Genomic DNA, 17,525 nt, shown 5'->3' on the forward strand with positions numbered 1-17,525 from the left:
GGCCTGACAATTAGTAGTTATCAGCCCCAAATAAATAAGTGAAGTCAAGAATTTCCCAGAGGTAACCTGAGCATCTACCAGAGCATTAAAACCACTTTTGCCCCAAGGGCATCTGTCTAACCCATGGAACTGCTGCTTCAAGTTTTATGGCCTCCTAGGGAGCAGGGGTGGGGCAAAGTCCAGGGTACACACGTGTTAGAAAGTCTCAAAGGAGACACACCACTCCCCAAGTAGGATGGGGCCCCAATAGGCTATCACTTTCAGGCAAGAAACCTGAAGTTAATTTACTCCCGTCCCGTCTTTCCATTCCCAGAGATTTTTGAGGAAGTTACTTTGGCACTTTGCAGAAAAGGAGAAAAACAAAAGTCTTTGAGAAATTAAAACCACAAGCTGGCTTTTGCAGACACTGGTGACCTAAATTCTCAACACATCGTTGCTCTAAAAGTCTAAGATGGTCCTAGACTGGGAGTTTCCCAGACACCTGGGAAAAGTAAATGTAAATTGTCCATGGAGGGTTCGCCTTCATCGCAGGCCTCAATGAACTCCCTTCAACAGTGTCCCATGGAGGCCGGGCACGGTGGCTCACACCTGTAATCCCAGCACTTTGGGAGGCCGAGGCGGGTTGATCACTTGAGGTCAGGAGTTCAAAACCAGCCTGGCCAACGTGGTGAAACCCTGCCTCTACTAAAAATACAAAAAAAATTAGCTGGGTGTGGTGGCACACGCCTGTAATCCCAGCTACTCAGGAGGCTGAGGCAGGAGAATCATTTGGGCGCGGGAGGCTGAGGTTGTAGTGAGCTGATATTGCACCACTGCACTCCAGCCTGGGCAACCAAGCGAGACTCTGTCTCAAAACAAAACAAAACAAAAAATAGTGTCCCATGGAAAATGAGCTTCATACAACCAAAGATAACAAGACATTCAAGAAAACAAGGCACCAGAATGAGGAATCACAGGAAACAAGAGACAGCAGAAAAAAAGCCGTAACAATTTTAGATACTTAAGTTATTGGACACTGATTATAAAAATTCTTCGCATATTATGGGCTTTTTTTAGATTTAGCCTTTTCTTTTGCATATTATACTTAAAGAAATGTAAGACATGCTTGAAAATACCTATAGAACAATTCTCAAGTGGGGGCGTTTCTACCCTCCATGGGACATTTCGTTTGGCAATGTCTGAGCCATTTTTGGCTGTCACAACTGGGGAGGGGCTGTGACTGGCATTTAGTGGGGTGAGAAGCCAGGGATGCTCTAAGTATCTTAGAGTGCACAGGGTGGTAGCTCACGGCCAAGAATTACCTAGCCCAAAATGTCAATTGTGCCAAGGTTGAGAAATCCTGCTGTAGGAAAACAATACTGCAAAAGATGAAGCAGGATTAAAAAAGATCAGACAGCTTGTAGGAAGAAAACAATTCTAATACTTGGAATTAAAGACATAGTGGGCGTGGTTAATAGCAGATCAGACATAGCTAGAGAGGCAACTGGTAAGCTGGTGAGAGACAGGTACCATTATTCCCCTCATTTGACAAATAAGTAAACTGAGGCACACAGAGAGCCAGCATCTTGGCTTGCTGGGAAATAAATCACAAATTGGCATCCACCTAACTCAAGATCTGTGCTGTTAACCACTCTGCCATTCTGTTTAAACCCAAGGGAATGGTGTCCTCTCTCTGCCTGAGTCTCTGAATGTCTTCCCCACTTGCTATTTTCTTTGGCAAAATATTTTAGGGAAAATAGAATTTGTCTAAAAATGCCTGACAGAAGAAAGGCACATTGTGTTGCATTAGCATGCAGGCAACAATGCCTAGCGGGGAAAAATGGCACAGCAATTTCCATCTCTAAAACATTTACCTTCCATTAACTAATTATGGCCCACAGTTCATAGTCAGGGGGCTTGGGGGTGTTTATCTTTACACAGACACAGGGAAGATGGAAGAAATGCACCGATAAAAGTGGTCCCCCCCAGGCCATGCGTGGTGGCTCAGGCCTGTATTCCTAGCACTTTGGGAGGCCGAGATGGGCGGATCACCTGAGGTCAGGAGTTCGAGACCAGCCTGACCAACATGGAGAAACCCCGTCTCTACTAAAAAAAAATAAAATTAGCCAGGCGTGGTGGCGTATGCCTGTAATCTCAGCTACTCAGGAGGCTGAGGCAGGAGAATCACTTGAACCCAGGAGGCGGAGGTTGCAGTGAGCCGAGATCGTGCCATTGCATTCCAGGCTGGGCAAGAAGAGCGAAACTCCATCTCAAAATAAATAAATAAATAAATAAATAAAGAGTTCCCCCTATGAGCTGCTAGAAGCTGGAATGCAGGGTCCAGGGCCGTCCCAAATTTGCAACCCCAGAGTCTTCAGCTGCAGGATCTTGGGCAAGCTACTTCCTCTCTCTATGCTTTGATCTCTCTCTCCATAAAATGTGGATCATGAAAAACAACCCTTTTAGGATTCTTTCCAAAGATCCAAGGAGATGTGTGTTAAGGGCATGGCACATAACAACTGCTCAGTGTGACTGGTGATTACTTCTATTGCAGAAGCAGGAAAGCACAGTGGTAAAAACAAACAAACAAACAAACATACACACACACTCTGGGATCACACTCCTGGGTCTGAATCCCAGCTCTACCACTCCATAGCTGTGTGACCTTTGGACAGTTACTTAACCTCTCTGGGCATCGGTTTCCTCATAGGTAAAATGTGGATAATAACAGGTTTTTTTTGTGTGTGTGTGTGACAGAGTTTCACTCTTGGAGTGCAGTGGAGTGATCTCGACTCACTGCAACCTCCGCCTCCTGGGTTCAAGCGATTCTCCTACCTCAGCCAAGTAGCTGGGATTACAGGCACCTGCCACCACGCCTGGCTAATTTTTGTATTATTAGCAGAGACAGGGTTTCACCCTGTTGGTCAGGCTGTTCTTGAACTCCTGACCTCAGGTGATCCACCTGCCTTGGCCTCACGACGTGCTGGGATTATAGGCGTGAGCCACTGCGCAGGGCAAGAGCTCTTATCTTATAGGCTCTTTAGAAGATTAAATGGGTTAATATTTGTAAAGGGCTCACAGTAAATGCTAGTTGTTATTCTCATCACAATTTACCTGGATTATTAGGCTGATGAGTGCAATGCAGTTGAACTGAAGTTTTACAAGGGCAGAAAGCAGGCCTGTCTTGTTGACCGATGTGTCATCAGGGCCTAGCACATAGTAGAACCTCAGTGAGCAATTTTGGAATGAATGAAGTATTTCCTTTTTACCTGCCAATATCCCCAAATGTAACAAAAACCACGACTACCATTTGCTGAGAATCTACCCTGGAGCAGGCCCCCTAGTGGGCATATTACATGGATCATCTCCTCGCATCCTCAAAACAACGCTGAGACAGGTGGCATCGTTCCATTTCACAGATAAGGAAACCGCAGGTCAGAGTGGCCCCGCAGCCTGTGAAGGGAAAAGCCAGAATTTTCGCCACGTCCACTGGGATTCCCAAATCCAAATGTTCAGCTACTTTCTGCCACCAGTGTTTCCTTCAACCTGCGATCCGCTCTCATGGATGTCACAGCCAATCACGTAGACACCGAGAGCCCTCATGTTTGTATTTCTTTGCTTCTACCACATGTTCCCCCTGCTTCTTACTGAAGAATAGAAGCAGTTCAATGCCTCAGTTTCCCTACTCATAAAAGGAGGAAAACAGCAGTGGTGCTCTCAGAATGGCCTTGAGGACGGCACAGGTGAATCACGCCTCAAACAGAGCGAGCCTCTGCAAATGGAATAGCCTCTCTACCACTTGCCTACGAATCCCCCCACCACCTTGACCCTCGGGCACACATCTTTAGATTTGCTGACCACCTTCTGAGCTGGGTCTCGCTCCTCTGCCCATTAGCTTTCTTTGCCCAAGCTGATTTGTCTGTCATTTCTCCCCCTCCAGCCTCTATCACTGTGCGTACGTACACACACACACACACACACACACACACACACACACACACACACACCCCTCTTTCTCTCTCTTCTTGCAGCCTCTTCAGCCACTAAAATTAGCTCCATCTCTAGTCCACATCCCCAGCACGCCTGTCCTGGTTTCTCTGGGCTCCCAGCCACTTGCGATATTGTGTCTCAGATGCCACACGCTGCCTGCCTGATGTCACAGCCGCTTCCTAAAACAAGAGGTATTTTGAGATCCTGGAGGGGGTGGGAGCGGGGGGAAGGGAGGGATTTCACACATCTTCCTCCCGGGGTGTTTTTAAAAAACGCTGACACAAGAGATGTGTGCCCCCCTCACTGTGCCCCTCACTCCTATTTTTAGTTTCAAAGTGTCCAAAAAAAAAAAAAAAAAAAAAGCTTCAGAGCCAATGAGACCTCTAAGGGCCCCAGTGGGTCAAATCTTGATTTAAAAAAAATTCCACTTCTGGGTCTATATCCAAAAGAATTGAAAGCAGGGACTCAGCTATTTGTACACACAGGTTTACAGCAGCATTATTTACAATAGCCAAAAGGTGGAAGCCAAGTGCCCATCTGGATGAACAGATAAGCAAAGTGTGGTCCATCCACACAATGGAATATGATTCGGCCTGGAAAAGAAGGAAATTCTGACTCATGCTACAACATGGATGAGACTGGAGGACATTATGCTCCACGAAACAAACCAGTCACAAAAAGACAAATACTGTATGATTCTACTCACAGGGGGGGCCCAAAGTAGCCAAATTCACAGAGATAGAAACTAGAACGTCGGGTGCCAGGGGCTGGGGGAGTGTGGAGTAGGGTGGGGGGAGTGGGGAGGGGGGAGGGGGGAGTCGGGGAGAGGGGAAGGGGGAGCGGGGAGTGAGAGTTTCCTGGGGGCAGAGCTTCAGTTTTGCAAGATGCAAAAGTTCTGGAGATGGATGGCGGTGCTGGTTGCACAACAATATGAATGTACTTAATGCCGCTCAACTAAACACTTAAAAATGGTACATTTTATGTTATGCATATGTTACCACAATGAAATATATATATATATATATATATTTTGAGACAGAGTTTCGCTCTTGTGGCCCAGGCTGAATTGCAATGGCATGATCTCAGCTCACTGCAACCTCCACCTCCCGGGTTCAAGCGATTCTCCTGCCTCAGCCTCTCGAGTAGCTAGGACTACAGGCGTGCAACGCCACGCCCAGCTAATTTTTGTATTTTTAGTAGAGACAGGGTTTCATCATGTTGGCCAGGCTGGTCTCAAACTCCTGAACTCAGGTATCTGCCCACCTCGGCCTCCCCAAGTGCTGGGATTACAGGCGTGAGCCACCATTAGAACAATGAGACAAGCAGGTCAGGAGGAGATAGCACATGGACAGGGGGTGAGGATGTTACCACCTAGTCATGGCAGGGGCTTGATGCCCCTGGAAGATTTTACGGGGACAATTCATACTACAAATTATTTAGTGAACACTTACTATGTGCCAGGCTGTGTTCTAGGCTCTGGGGGAATAGCAGTGAACAAAACAGACAGAAGTCCCTGCCCTCATGGAGCTGGCATTCTAGTGGGGGCAGGGGATTGGCAATAACCAACAAACAAGTAAATATAGCTTGGCAGATGCTCTTCAGGGGTGTAGAGGGAAATTAAGCCTAGAGGCAGGGAGTGGGGTGGCACAGTGCAGGTGAGGCAGTTACATGTTAGAAGGACATTTGAGCAAAGACCCAAAGGAAGTGAGGCGGGGAGCCAAGCAGATATCTGGGGGAAGAGTGTTCCAGGCAGCGGGAACAGCCTGTGCAAAGGCCCTGAGGCTGGGGAGTGCTTGGTGTGTAAGGGACAGCAGGGAACCTGTGTAGCTGAAGCCGAGTGAGTGGAGAGGAGAGTGGGAATAGAGGGGGATGGGGGGTCACAGGGGCAGAGTTTGTGGGTCCCTGTGAGGAGAATTTGGGCTTTTTCTCCAAGTGAGGTTGTGAGCAAAGAGGAGCCAGGTCCTGACTCAGTTGCTCACAGGCGCCCTCTGGCTGCTGTGTGGGGAACAGTCCTGGGGGTGGGGCAAGGACGGAAGTTAAGAGACCAGATTGGGGTGGAGGGGCAACTGGTTTAGTCCAGGCCAGCAAAGATGGGGGCTGGACCGGGGTGGGGCTGTGAAGGTGGTGAGAGGTGGGTGGTGGATTCTGGGTAGATTCTGAAGGTAGAGCCAATAAGATGTGCTAACAGATTGGATGCAGGGGGTGGAGAAAAAGAGGCATAGAGGCATAGAGGAAGATCTGGAGGTCTGAGGCCAGAGCACTGCAGAGGGTTAAAGCCGCCTTTACCTAAATAGAAAATAGGGCAGGAGGAGCAGGTTTGGGTGACGGTGGTCTTTTGGAGGAGCTGTAATCCATCTAACACCTCAGAGTCAGCTGCACACCCATGTTCATGACAGCACTCTTCACAACAGCCAAGATGCGGGTACAACCCAAATGTCCGTCAGTAAAGGAATGGATGAAGAAAATATGGCGTGTATATGTACACAATGAAGTACTATTCAGTCTTTAAAAAGGAGCAAATTCCATCTTTTGCGACAACGTGCATGAACCTGGAGGGCATTGTACTAAGATGAAACAAGCCAGACACAGAAACACAAATAGTGCACAATCTCGCTTGTATGTGAGCTCTAAAAAATTTGAGGCCGGGCGCGGTGGCCCATAATCCCATCACTTTGGAAGCCCGAGGCAGGCAGATCACGAGGTCAAGAGATTGACACCATCCTGGCCAACATGGTGAAACCCTGTCCCTACTAAAAATACAAAAATTAGCTGGGCGTGGTGGTGCACACCTCTAGTCCCAGCTACTCAGGAGGCTGAGGCAGGAGAATTGCTTGAACCCGGGAGGCGGAGGTTGCAGTGGGCTGAGATCATGCCACTGCACTCCAGCCTAGCAACAGAGTGAGACTCCGTCTCAAAAAAAAAAAAAAAAATTTTTTTTAGGCCAGGTGCAGTGGCTCAACGCTTGTAATCTCAGCACTTTGGGAGGCCGAGGTGGGTGGATCACTTGAGGTCAGGAGTTCGAGACCAGCCTAGCCAACATGGTGAAACCCCGTCTCTACTAAAAATACAAAAATTAGCTGGGCCTGGTGGCAAGCACCTGTAACCCCAGCTACTCGGGAGGCTGAGGCTGGAGAATCGCTTGAACCCAGGAGGTGGAGGTTGCAGTGAGCCAAGATGGCACCATTGCACTCCAGACTGGGTGACAGAGCGAGACTCCATCTCAAAAATAAATAAATAAATAAATAAATAAATAAAAATTAAAAATTTCAAAAAATAAAAAATTTGAACCCATGGAAGCAGAGAGAATGGTGGTTACCAGGGGCTGGTGGTGGAGGGATTGGGGAGATATTAGGCAAAGGATACAAAGTTTCAGTCAGATAGGAGGAATACGTTTTAGAGATCTTTTGCACAGCATGGTGACCACAATTAATGATAACGTATTGTAGTGTATGTTTCAACGTACTATACAACATAATGTAATATACAACATAAGGTATTGTATATTTCAAAATTGCTAAAAGAGTAGATTTTAAGTGTTCTCACCACAAACAATAAGTATGTGATGCAGTGGATATGTTAATTGGCTTGATTTAATCATTCAAAAATGTAAACATATATATCAGAACATCCCATTGTACCCCATGAATATATACAATTAATTTTTCAGTTAGAAAAAAAGTCAGGCGGGTGCAGTGGCTCATGTCTGTAATCCTAGCACTTTGGGAGGCTGAGGCAGGAAGACTTTTTGAGGCCAGGAGTTTGAGACCAGCTTGGGCAACATAGCAAGACCCCGCCTTTATAAAAAAATTTAAAAATTAGCCAGGCATCTGGCTCACGCCTGTAATCCCAGCACTTTGGGAGGCTGAGGCGGGCGGATCATGAAGTCAGGAGATCGAGACCATCCTGGCTAACACGGTGAAACCCCGTCTCTACTAAAAATACAAAAAATTAGCCAGGCGAGGTAGCGGGCGCCTGTAATCACAGCTACTCGAGAGGCTGAGGCAGGAGAATGGCATGAACCTGGGAGATGGGGCTTGCAGTGAGCCGAGATTGCGCCACTGCATTCCAGCCTGGGCTACAGTGCGAGACTCTGTCTCAAAAAAAAAAAAAAAAAATTACCCAGGCATCATGGCATGTGCCCATAGTCCTAGCTACTCAGGAGGCTGACGTGGGAGGATCGCTTGAGCCTGGGAGGTCAAGGCTGCAATAAGCCATGATCACGCCACTGCACTCCAGCCTCGGCAACAAAGCAAGACGCTGTATCAAAAAAAAAGAAAAAAAAAAAAGTCAGCTGAAGAAGATGGACCCCCAGGGACATGGAAACTGGTTTGCACCCAGAGCCTTAGATCAGGGCCTCCATTGTGGGGAAGTGACCTTGGTCTGGCTGGTAGGCGGGGGATGCAGGTCAGATTATTGACCTGGGCTTTGGTGTCTCATCTGCTAAGAAGGGATGCAAAAAGCCCCAACCTCAGACTCTCTGGGAGGCACCAATGGGAGAATTCTTGCAAAGGACTCAGACAGCTCTTCACTCACTGCATGGCACCCAGCAGAACAAGAGCAAGTATAAGTATTAGCAATGGAATGGTTGCAGTGTGTCTAGCTAACCTCTCCTGGGCAACACTGCATCATCCAGTGGCCATCCCCTGGGAACTAAGTCAAGCAGCAAACGTCTGGAAACAGGGTCTTTACTTTCCAGAATCAGATAATCACAGAATCAGCAACCTCTACTCCATGTATTGAGTGTGGCAGTTAAGAGCTTCGACACTGAAGTCAAGCTTCCTCATTTAAACCCCAATTCCACCACTTCCTAGCCGTGTGGCTTGGGGCAAGTCCTCTAGCTTTTCTGAACATCAGTTTTCTGATCTGTAAAATGGGGAGATTGAGACTGAATGAAATAATCCTTGCAAAGCCCTTAGGGCACAGCCTGGCCACACACATGTTATATCTGTGTTCACTATTGTTGTTATGATTATTATTTTTAGAGATAAGTTTTCGCCCTGTCACCCAGGGTGCAGTGCAGTGGCGTGATCATAGCTCACTGCAGCCTCGACCTCCTGGGTTCAAGTGATCCTCCTGTCTTGGCCTCCTGAATAGCTGGGACTACAGGCTACTGTTATTACTGATACCTTTATTTGCCCTGTGAAATAGGTACAATGAGCCCCTGAGATATTAGGTTGGTGCAAAAGTAATTGTGGTTTTTGCCATTACTTTTAATGTACTTTGGATCTGTGTCTGTCTGCAACCAAATCTTATGGCGAATTGTAATCCCCAATGTTGGAGGTGGGGCCTGGTGGAAGGTAATTGGATCATGGGGGGCAGATTTCCGTCTTGGTGCTATTCTTGAGATCGTGAGTGAGTTCTTGTGAGATCGGCCATTTAAAGGTGTGTAGCATCTCCCCACTCTCTCTCTTCCTCCTGTTCTGGCCATGTGAGGACACCTGCTCCAGCTTTACCTTCTGCCATGATTGTAAGTTTCCTGAGGCCTTCCCAGAAGCTGAGCAGATGCTGCCATGCTTTCTGCAGAGCCTGCAGAATCGTGAGTCAATTAAACCTCTTTTCTTTATAAATTACCCCAGTCTCAGGATTTTTATTTATTTATTATTATTATTATTATTTTACAAGGTCTCACTCTGTCACCCAGGCTGGAGTGCAGTGGCATAATCATTGCTCACTGCAGCCTTGACCTCCCAGGCTTAAGCGATCCTCCCACCTCACCCTCCTGAGTAGCTGGGACCACAGGCGCGTGCCACCACACCTGGCTAATTTTTGTACTTTTAGTAGAGACAGGATATCACTGTGTTGCCCAGGCTGGTCTGGAACTCCTGGGCTCAAGAAATCCTCCCACCTTGGCCTCCCAAAGTACTGGGATTATGGGTGTGAGCCACTGTGCCCAGCCAGGCATTTCTTTTTTTTTTTTTTAATTTTTTAAAAATAATTTTTTTTTTGAGATGGAGTCTCACTCTGTCTCCCAGGCTGGAGTGCAGTGGCGCAATCTTGGCTCAATGCAACCTCTGCCTCCCGGGTTCAAGCAATTCTCCTGCCTCAGCCTCCTGGGTAGCTGGAATTACAGGTGCATATCACCATGCCTGGGTAATTTTTTTTTTTTTTAGAAGAGATGGGGTCTTGCTATATTGCCCAAGCTGGTCTCACAATCCTGATCTGCCCACCTCAGCCTCCCAAAGTGCTGGGATTACAAGCATAAGCCATCACGCCCAGCCCCAGCCAAGCATCTCTTTATAGCAATGTAAGAACGGGCTAATACAGGCCCCAATTTTCAGATGGGGAAACTGAGGCTCAGAGAGACAACAGTCTTGCCAGAGGTCAGCAGAGCAGCAGAGGTGAGCAGGAAGGGTGCTCTGCCAGCCTGTCCTCATTTTCCCGGATGTACATTGGGGACAATGACGGCACCCACCAAGAAAGATGTGCCTGGAGGATTAAATGAGATAATTTACTCAAGATATTGAGAATAGCACTAGGTACAAATTGTGGATGAATGTTGGTGTTTATCATAACTCCCTCCGGTCACTCGGCTGGGCACTGGGGAAGCCCATGACTGTCTGACTGCAGGGTCCAGCTCCTTATTACAGAGCTTTGCTGTTGAACCTACAATTTAAAAACATACAAGGCTTTACTTGTTTTTGTTTTGTTTTGTTTTAAGATGGAGTCTCACTCTGTCATCCAGGCTGGAGTGCAGTGGTGCAGACTCAGCTCACTGCAACCTCCACCTCCCCAGTTCAGGTGATTCTCATGCCTCAGCCTCCCGAGTAGCTGAGATTACAGGGATGCACCACCAAACCCAGCTAATTTTTGTATTTTTAGTAGAGATGGGATTTCATGATGTTGGCTAGGCTGGTCTTGAACTCCTGACCTCAAGTGATTCACCAGCCTTGGCCTCCTAAAGTGTTGGGATTACAGGTGTGAGCCACTGTGCCTGGCCTGCCTTTGCCTGTTTCTTCAGAAGAGACAAGGGAATGAAAAATCAGGGATTGTTCCCTGAGCCTTCGCTTTTTCGAAGCACTCAGCATTCCTGGTGCCCAAGGCTTCCCACATTGTCCCCTTGGCTGGTACAGCTGCTGAGGCGAGTGTGATTCTGAGGTTGGGGCTTTTTGAATTCCCTGTTTGCAAATAAGAGAGGAACCTCAGCTGCTCCTGAATCCACCCAGAGCAGGCTGGGCAGTCCCTGTTTTTCTCCTCCTGCTACAGAACAACAGGACTGGAATTAAGTATAGCTCTTCTTCCTTCTGTCCATCCCCTAGCAATATCTGGGCAAGCCTAACAAAAGCCATGAAGCCTGTATTATCAGCTATGAATTCATTCATTAATTCACTCACTCATTCATTCACTCACTCATTCATTCATCCACTCATTCATTCACTCATTCACTCATTCATTCATTCACTCAATCACCCATTTATGCATTCAACAGATTTTTACTGAACCCCATTCTCAAGTTCTACATGAGGCTCTGTGGTTCTGTCTTTACCCACCAGAGGAAGGAGACAGATGATTAACCAAATAGACAACATTAAGAGGATTCACACTGATGCCACAGATGGCCATAAAGAGGGGACCTAAACTGGTATCATAGTGGGCATGCAGTGGGGAGATCAGGGAAGGCTTCCTTCCTGGAGGAAGAGACAGTATCATATCAGTAAACATGTACTTCCTTGAGGCCTGAGAGTGCCCCTTTGGCACCTTGGCCCCTCTTCAAGGCCCCTGGACTGCCCCCACAATGCAGCAAACAATGAGTACACATGTGGCACAACAGGGGAACCTCTTTTCAGGTTAGCTGGTGTCCCTGCCACCTGGATGTTAAATACTTTATGTATCATGTCTGAGTAAAAATTAAGCAGATACAGAGGAGGGAGCATATCTCAGACACAGGCACACAGCATGTGCAAAGTCCCTGGGGTGAGTGGGCAGAAGCTGCTCGTGGAGAAGGCTGGTGTCCCTTTCCCTATTTTCTCCCTCTAAAATTTGACAGTGGACAGAAGGAAGCCTGGTTCTACAGTGGGGCAGAGCTGTGTCCAAATCCTGGCTCTAGCCACACAGAACTGTGAGGAGGTTTGAAGATGATAAGCTATGTAAAGGATCTAAGACCCAGCAGATGCTCAGTTCATGCTCTCTGAAGTTGATCTCTACGCCGGCCTCGGTTTCCATAAACCTAACACTGCAGAAGGGAAGAGAGGTGGAGGCAGCTAAGAAAAGAAAAGGGCCAGGTGTGGTGGCTCACGCCTCTAATCCCAGCATTTTGGGAGGCTGAGGAGGGTGGATTACCTGAGGTCAGGAGTTCAAGACCAGCCTGGCCAACATGGCGAAACCCTGTCTCTACTAAAAATACAAAAATTAGCCAGGTATGGTGGTGTGCTCCTGTAATCCCAGCTACTCAGGAGGCTGAGGTGGGAGAATTGCTTGAACCCAGGAGGCAGAAGTTGCAGTGAGCCAAGATCACGCCACTGCACTCCAGCCTGGGCAACAAGAGTGAAACCCCATCTCAAAAAAAAAAAAAAGAAAAAAAGAAAAAAAAAGAGTTGGGGCGGGAGCGAGAAGAGTTAAGGTCTCCACATAGATACCCAACCAGCCTGGCCTCTGCCCCCACCTGAGCCCCTGAGCCAATGGAATCAGAGCCAGGTTTCCATCCAGCTCTGATCAGGAGTGGGTAACATTTCAACAAATAAAATCCAAAGCCCCAGTGGACAGAGGGAGCCAGGTTGCATGTCTGTGCATGTCAGCATGGCAGACAAGAAATCTCTTCCCTTGCACGCCAACCACCTGTGAAGGTTCAGAACTCAGATATCACAGTGAGATTTGATAAAAGCTGGAAGCATCTGAGGAGGCTGTGTACTCATTCCCACTTTTCTTTCCAGCTTGCTGTATGATGGGCCCTCTGCTCTCAGCAGAGTTTTTGCTGACATTTTTTCCTCCTTTTCTCTGTGCAAGTGACACAGTAATGACACGTCATCTACATTGATTGCTGAGGGTCAGGGATGGAAAGGAATCGGAAAATATGCTCTGAGGGCCCACAGAAGTCAGGGCAAAAGGCCCCAGGGAACAGGAATGGGGCCCCAGTGGCCCCAGGTAAATACCAGATGGGCTCTGTTGCCCCATTCCTTGAATCTGGACCAGCTTCATTGCTTGCTTTGGACAACAGTGGCCAACACGATGTTGTGCCATTCCTGGGACTAGCCCTTAAGAAGGCTGAACACTTCCTCTTTCTCTTAGAATCCCACTGCTGCCACGTGAACTAGCTCAGGCTAGCCTGCTGGAGGATGAAAAGCTGCCATGTGAACTAGCTCAGGCTAGCCTGCTGGAGGGTGAAAGACCATAGGGAGTGGAGCACAGTCATTCCAGCCGAGGTCATCCTGGACCAGTCTGCAGCCAGCTAACAGCCAAACAGAAGAGCCACCCAGCTGACCCACAGCTGACCAAAGATGCATGAATGAGTTCAACTGAGACCAGATAAAGCACCCAACTGGGCCCAGCCTAAACTGCCACCCTTCAGAATCATGAGCTAAATAAATGCTTGTCATTATAAGCCACTGGGTCTTGGGGATTGTTTGTTACACAGCAGTATTATGGCAATATATAACTGATGCAAAGGAGCATACAGAAGAGGTAAATATGAGTTACACTAAGACAGAGTTTTAAAATAAAATATCCTGATTTTATTTTATTTTGATTATAGGTGCACGCCACCACACCCGACTAATTTTTATATTTTTAGCAGAGACGGGATTTCACCATGTTGGCCAGGCTGGTCTCAAACTCCTGACCTCAGGTGATCCACCTGCCTTGGCCTCCAAAAGTGCTGAGATTACAGGAGTGAGCCACCATGCCCAGCTTTCTCTTTCTTTTCTGGCTATCCTGTTCCCCTGTTTCCTGGTATTGCCAAACAAACCACTTGTCCTCAAATTTTTTTTTTTTTTTTTTTTTTTTTTGAGATGGAGTCTTGCTCTGTCACCCAGGCTGGAGTGCAGTGGTGCGATCTTGGCTTATTGCAAGCTCCGCCTCCCAGGTTCACGCCATTCTCCTTCCTCAGCCTCCCGAGTAGCTGGGACTACAGGCGCCCACCACCACGCTCAGCTAATTTGTTGTATTTTTAATAAAGACGGGGTTTCACCATGTTAGCCAGGATAGTCTCGATTTCCTGACCTCGTGATTCGTTGCCCTCAAATCTTTGTCTCAGGATCAGTCTGGGTTCTGGGTTCTTCTTTTTTCTTTTTCTTTTTTGATGGAGTCTCGTTCTGTCGCCCAGGCTGGAGTGCAGTGATGCCATCTCAGCTCACTGCAAGCTCCGCCTCCCGGGTTCACGCCATTCTCCTGCCTCAGCCTCCCCAGTAGCTGGGACTACAGGTGACCGCCATCATGCCTGGCTAATTTTTTGTTTTGTTTTGTATTTTTAGTAGAGACGGGGTTTCACCACGTTAGCCAGGATGGCCTCGATCTCCTGATCTCATGATCTGCCCGCCTCGGCCTCCCAAAGTGCTGGGATTACAGGCATGAGCCACCGTGCCTGGCCCAGTCTGGGTTCTTGATCGCAAAACCAAACACTGACCGGCTATCTTAGGCATAAAAGGGATTTTTAGGAAACTCAGATAATCAACAGGGGGCCAGAAGAGGGGATTTGGGAAATGAGCAGGAACAATGTAGCCAGCCTGACCTTCTCCTGTAGCAGGAGGCCATGAAAGAGTCCAAACCATCATGTTTGGATCACTTGGTCCGTTTTCAAATTCCTGGGTAGGAAAACGTGACTGGTTGAGTTTTTTATTAGTTTGTTTTTTGAGACAGGATCTTGCCCTGTTGCCCAGGCTGGGCTGGAGTGTAGTGGCACTATCACGGCTCACTGCAGCCTTGACCTCCTGGGCTCAAGCAATCCTCCTGCCTCAGCCTCCTGAGTAGCGGGGACTACAAGCCTGTGCTACCACCCCCAGCTAATTAAAAAATTTTTAAGAGATAGGGGTCTCACTATGTTGCCCAGTCTGGTCTCAAACTCCTGGGCTTGGCTCAAGCTATCCTCCTGCCTTGGCATCCCAAAGTGCTGGGATTACAGGCGTGAGCCACTGCGCCTGGCCCTGGTTGTTTAAATCACATGCCCTGACTACCAGGTGATGGGGTGACAATGAATCCCTTTCACCTTCAACTTATTAGTGAGGGTGGGGTCCCATAGACCAGCAGTACTTTATAGAAAGGGGAGGATTCTCCCTAAATTGGAAAGGGAGGTCAGATATTGGGAACCCAACTAATAATAGCAAATGTTCTCTACAGTTAACTAACTGGTCTATGGAACTGGGCCTGGAGAAGTAGTAATAATTATTATCATCATTATAATGATAGTTATTAGTCTTACAATAGCTAATATAATTGAGCACTTATTCTGTGCCAGTTTTTGTTCTGAATGCCTTATATGTATCTCACTGACTTTTACCTTTTGAGGTAGGTGCAATTATTATTCCCATTCCACAGATGAGGAAGCTGAGGCCCAATGGACCATATCACTTTCTCTTTCTTCAGACTGTCCCTGGGCAAGTAACATCCATAAACCCAGCCCAGCATGGGTCAGACATTAACTCATTGAACCTTGAAAACAACTCCATAAGGTGGTAGTATTTTGTTGTTGTTTTGTGTTTTGTTTTGTTTGTTTGAGACAAGGTCTCGCTCTGTTGGACTGCAGTGGTGCAAGCACGGCTCACTGCAGACTTGACCTCCTGGGCTCAAGTGATTCTCCCACCTCAGCCTCCTGAGTAGCTGGAATTACAGGCACACACTATCACACCCAGATAATTTTTGCTTTGTTTTGTTTTTGTAGAGATGGAGTTTCACCATGTTGCCCAGAATGGCCTTGAACTCCCAAGTTTAAGCGATTCACCCACCTTGGCTTCCCAAAGTGTTTGGATTACAAGCATCAGCCACCATGCCCCACCAAGTCAGGGGATGCTACTACTCTCATTTTCCAGATGAAGAAATGGAAGATTCAGGGAGGTACAGTAACTTGCCCAAGGTCACACAGCTTGGAAACAGTGGAGTCAGGTTGGGAATCCACTCTAACCCCAAAGACCAGGTCTTAACCACTATGCTTCCTTACGTGTCTGTGTAGACTGGCTGTCCTCATTTAGAGATGCCTGCACAAGAAGCAGCTGGGTTGCAAAGCAATGTTTAAAAAAAATTATTTTTTGAGACAGAGTCCTATTCTGTTGGCCAGGCATGGTGGCTCACAGCTGCAATCCCAGCACTTTGAGAGGCCAAGGCGAGTGGATCACCTGACGGCAGAAGTTTGAGATCAGTCTGGCCAACATGGTGAAAACCCCTCTCTACTAAAAATGTAAAAATTAGCCAGGCATGGTGGTGTGCGCCTGTAATCCCAGCTACTTGGGAGGCTGAGGTGGGAGTGCTTGAACCTGGGAGGCGGAGGCTGCAGTGAGCCAAGATCGCGCCACTGCACTCCAGCCTGGGCAACAGAGCAAGACCCTGTTTCGAGGGAAAAAAAAAAAAAAAAAGAGTCTCGGTTTGTTGCGAGTCCAGTGGCATGATCTTGGCCTCCCGGCTTCAAGCGGCCCACCAGGCAGCCACCTCCCTGCCCTGGTGAGAGGAGAGGAGTCATTAGGCATGCAAACTGTAGAGGCAGTGGGACAGATGCCCCTTGGAGGCAGGCTGGCATTTGTCATAGCAATTCGAGAAAACAAGACCTCAGTCGGCCCCCAAACCTGCGGAGAGATGGATGGCAAGGTCTTCTCCAGCCCCACAGGGAAAATGGCCAAGAAGCTCAGTATGGAACAAGGTCACCTGGCCATCTGGCCTTCACTCAGTCCCTCTCCACCCCAGCTGGAGGCAGAGGGAGGGAAGAAAACATTTTAGCACAATACGGTGTGCTGGGAGCTGTCCAGGGTGCTGAAACCTGTAACCCGCTAAGCTTCCAACTTCCGCTCCTTGAGTTAGCGCCGAGTAGACCCCAAGGCAAAAACTAGGGTCCAATGGTTAATTTGGGAGGTAATGCAAGGAATTATAAGTGAGGAATGAGGAAGAGAGAGATTGGTAAAGGGTACACTAGTGAATGGGTTTTATGTGAACAACTAGGATTCAATTTTACTGAGGCACTTCTATGATGCTGTATAACATATTTCAGTGTTTTCCCACTGAGCAATGGGGAAGCCAGGGTATTTATACACTGACTCCCTAGCTCACTGGTTGAGGGATGCTACCGAGGTTGTTAAGCATCTGGCTCAGCAAACTCTGTGATGCCAGAGACTGCCCTCCAACAGAGACGTAGAGAGATGGGAGTGTACCAAGAGGAAGCTGCAGGTGAACTTAGACGTAAGCTAGGTAAATAAGGCATGGAGAATTTGCAGCATCTATCACATGCTCCCCCACAAGAATTTAAGTTTTTTTCCTTCAGTTCACCAACTTTCGTGTGTGATGCAAACCCTAGGAGCTAGGCACTAGTTTTACTCCCTTTTTCCAGGTGAGAAAACTGAGGTTCAGTGAGTTCAACCCACATTCTCACTGTCATAGAGGGAGGAGCTTCCTCTGACTCTGAAGTCCAGGTCTTAACCATGGCGCTA

General features: G+C 47.7%; 1 protein-coding gene and 1 long non-coding RNA gene across 11 annotated transcripts in view; one reads left to right on the plus strand and one right to left on the minus strand.

The window, feature by feature from the left end:
* CACNA1A (calcium voltage-gated channel subunit alpha1 A) overlaps positions 1-17,525 on the minus strand; it is a 418,969-nt gene that overhangs the window by 220,529 nt on the left and 180,915 nt on the right. The window lies entirely within an intron of this gene.
* LOC134729607 (uncharacterized) lies at positions 3,030-14,420 on the plus strand. The gene is made up of 2 exons (XR_010110845.1): positions 3,030-4,160; positions 13,192-14,420. It is a non-coding gene; the product is annotated as an uncharacterized LOC134729607 (long non-coding RNA).

The sequence above is a fragment of the Pan paniscus genome, chromosome 20 (assembly GCF_029289425.2).
Source record: "Pan paniscus chromosome 20, NHGRI_mPanPan1-v2.0_pri, whole genome shotgun sequence".
Lineage (NCBI taxonomy): Eukaryota > Metazoa > Chordata > Mammalia > Primates > Hominidae > Pan > Pan paniscus.